This window comes from Cryptomeria japonica, chromosome 1 (genome assembly GCF_030272615.1).
Source record: "Cryptomeria japonica chromosome 1, Sugi_1.0, whole genome shotgun sequence".
NCBI lineage: Eukaryota > Viridiplantae > Streptophyta > Pinopsida > Cupressales > Cupressaceae > Cryptomeria > Cryptomeria japonica.
The window spans coordinates 290,772,993-290,776,925 of record NC_081405.1 but is presented as its reverse complement, the minus strand read 5'-3'; the positions used below and the strand labels follow the sequence as shown (position 1 = coordinate 290,776,925).

The 3,933-nt window shown below is 34.6% G+C and overlaps 1 pseudogene; it reads left to right on the top strand.

Annotated features, from left to right (window-relative positions):
* The first annotated feature begins 1,089 nt into the window (after positions 1-1,089).
* LOC131047079 (chalcone synthase 7-like) lies at positions 1,090-2,472 on the top strand (annotated as a pseudogene).
* Positions 2,473-3,933: the final 1,461 nt, after the last annotated feature.

Genomic DNA, 3,933 nt, shown 5'->3' with positions numbered 1-3,933 from the left:
CTCACATAGATTTCATCGTCACGCTTTCTTCCTTCGGTATTGCTTCTCATGTTGTTTCCATTTTAAGATGGCTACTGTACTTGTTCATAGATCTATTTTCTCTATGTCATGTATTTAGTGAAAATCTTTTCACATGAACATTTGTAACCACTTAATATTTGCGACATGTTAAATATAATTTACAAGTGAATATTTAATTTTGAATTATATTTAACATATTTAAATTAGTATTTAATAATGATCAAATAATATTAATTCATGGAGTAATATTATTTGAATTATATTTAATATAAATGTTAAATATATTATATATTATTATTATGTCAAGAGGTGTAACTACACTAATAGTACTAGGTAGAGTATAATGGTGTGTAAAATATAAGGAATATACAACAAATAAAAAAAATATTAATAATTAAAGATAGGAATTAGTTGATAAATTTTCAAACAAAAAGGGTTAGAAAATGCAAAAAAATTAAAATTACTATTAATTATGTATAATATAAATAATATTAGTTACGAATTAATATTATTTGTTAATTATTAAATTAGTAATCAATTGTTTTTGTATTAGACTGTGTGTAAATTTTTGCATCAATGTTTGGGATTTCCCTATCATAAGAATTATAATAGTTAGAGTATGCATCAAAGAATGTGATCTAAAATGCAGACATAAAAAATTGCATACAATCTATTACTATTATCACATAGATTATAAACATTTAATGTCTCTTAATTACTACATTTTAATTTAAATATATTAAATATAGATAAAATTATATATTGATGAATAATCGACAGTCATCTTCTAAAAGAAAGAGGAGGAAAGTCATCTCTGAACAAAATGCCATTAAAAAGAGGGACCCACAAGAAACAGCGCACTTTAGTCAATCATTAATGTTGGGTGTGAAGCCCAGCCCTCTTATACTAGATAATATAGCTTTTAAAAATACACCCCACCTATCATATTCCAAAGCATTGTGTGCAGTTTCATATCGCATTGCCTTATCAAACTACTTGCTCACGCAAGTATCTTTCCCCTCTAAGTACAGTCGAAGTTAAAGATTAATCAGAACGTCAGCCTGGAAGATGGCGAATCTGCAACCATTTCGGAATGCCCAGAGGGCCGATGGTCCAGCAGCCATATTGGCCATCGGAACGGCTACTCCTCTCAACATGATTGAGCAGAGCTCTTTCCCCGACTATTATTTCCGCATCACTAATAGCGACCACATGACCCAGCTCAAGGAAAAGTTCAAGAGAATATGTAAAGCCCATATACGACATTTTTGCAGTTTATATATTGATTTACATTTCAATGATTTAATGGTTTTGGGGACGTTTATATTGCAGGTGAGAAGTCGATGATAAGGAAGAGGCATATGTATCTGACGGAAGAGATACTGAAGGAGAACCCCAATGTGTGCGCCTACGAGGCGCCGTCTTTGGATGCTCGGCAGGACATGGCGGTGGTGGAGGTACCGCGGCTGGGAAAAGAGGCAGCTGTGTAGGCCATTAAGGAGTGGGGTCAGCCCAAGTCTAAGATTACCCATCTCATTTCTGCTCCACAAGCGGAATTGACATGCCCGGTGCAGACTATCATCTTCGCAAGCTGCTCGGCCCCCCCTCCTCTGTGAAGAGAGTGATGCTGTATCAACAAGGCTGCTTCGCCGGAGGTACGGTTCTCAGAATAGCAAAGGACCTTGCCGAGAACAACCGTGGAGCCCGAGTTCTGATCGTCTGCAGTGAGATCACGACCGTCACTTTCCGCGGCCCCTCGGACACTCACCTCGACAATCTAGTCGGGCAGGCCCTCTTCGGCGATGGGGCGGCAGCAGTGATTGTGGGAGCAGACCCCCTTCCTGAAATAGAGAAGCCCTCTTTCCAACTCCTCTGGACTGCTCAGACCATTCTCCCCGACAGCGAGGGCGCTATAGAGGGTCACCTAAGAGAGGTTGGGCTCACCTTCCACCTTAGAAACGATGTGGCTGGGCTTATCGCGAACAACATTGAAAAGGCACTGGTGGAGGCCTTCGGGCAATTTAACATCTCGGACTGGAACGAACTCTTTTGGATTGCACACCCGGGAGGCCCCGCAATTCTGGATAAGGTGGAGTCCAAACTCCAATTGGATCCGAAGAGGATGAGGGCAACTAGACACGTATTGAGTGAGTACGGGAACCTGTCGAGTGCGTGTGTGCTCTTCATATTGGACGAAATGAGGAAGGCGTCTGCAGAAAAGGGATGCCCGACTACGGGAGAAGGATTAGACATGGGAGTGCTATTTGGATTCGGCCCCGGACTCACTGTGGAAACAGTCGTTCTGAAGAGCATTCCTGTCCTACCTTAAGCAAGCCTTCTTGTGCTCTGAATAACAACGACTCGGTTGTTAGTTACTACAAATCCTATTCCATGTTGTTTCCGACATTGTTTTCAGTCACAATACCTGCGTTCTCCATCGCTGGTTTCATCGTAGTTTGCATGCCACGAAGATATGAACAATAAATTTTAATTTTCAGCATTTTTTTTAATTTTTACGTTTAAGTTTATTGCTTTACAACAATCTACGAATTGATTGTCTTGATTAAGATGATAAATGATTATAATTACGCTGCAGGCCTAACCTCTACAAGATAGATTGAAATTCATCCTGGTTAGACACATGTCAGGCTTCGTGAAATGTTTTTTTTTTCGTCGAGAAAGTGCTAGAGAGGATCAGGCCGTTTTCAACGAGAACAATGATTTCTCTTATTGACAGCGCAGAAAATAAAATCGTTAGAAATTGAAGAAGAAACATGTAGGCTCCAACTAACACTAGCACTTGCATCAAGAAGAGGTGCACAAATTAAAGAATATATTGGAGGGTATAAATACTCATAATCATTTATAGAATGTCAAAATAAATATAAAACAACAAGTGAGATCTTTCTCATTAGTCTCTTAGGATCTTCCATTGTACACAATAGTTTCTTTAGAATATAAGAAAATAATTGACTTATTCAAGATTAGTGTTAGGTTTATGACTTGAATTAAGTTTAAGGGTTGGGGATAGGGTTAGGGTTCAAAATATGATCATACTTAGGATTACAGATAGATCTGTAACCTTACTTACATCCTAACCTTAATATAACACACATTAATTCTAATCATAATACTAACCTTAACCCTAATACTATTTCATTCTTAACCCTAACACTATTTCTAACCCCAATTTAAATCTTAGAAACACCAACTCCAATCTTGATTGGACTCTAATGCTAACCCTAATCCCAATTCAACTAAACCCTAACCCCAAGCTTTATCTTACAAAGGTAATCATTTACTTCAATTATAACACTAACTCTAACCTTAATTGCTCTCTAATACTAATCCTAGCTCTAACTTAAGCTTTATATTAGGAACATGGAAAGCTTAATTATAACCAATCATTAACCCTAATCTTACTCTAACAATTATTTTAAATTAGATTAAGGATTCTAATTCAATTCATAAAAACCAGTATTCTACATATTGTAACTAAAATTATTTTATAAATTTTCTAATCATTTTTAATTACAAAAATAATTTTTAATCATTTAAATCTCTAATATTTTAAAAAATTTATATATTTTTTTCTAATTAATAAATATATAATCAATACATATTTTATATTTAATTATTTTATTATATGTAAAAATTCATATATGTATTATATTAAACTTTAAATTCAAATAATATAAAAGAAACCATAAGTTTAAAATAATAAATTTTATTAATCAAATATGACATTCGATACTTAAAACCTTAACCTTAATCTTAATTCTAATTCTAAAATGCTGAAATTATTTTCATTGCTCATATATTTCAATATAATAATTTTTTTATAAAATTGTATTAAGAAAAAGAGGAGAACATTATATATTTATTATTTATTATTTAATTCAAATGTAAAAT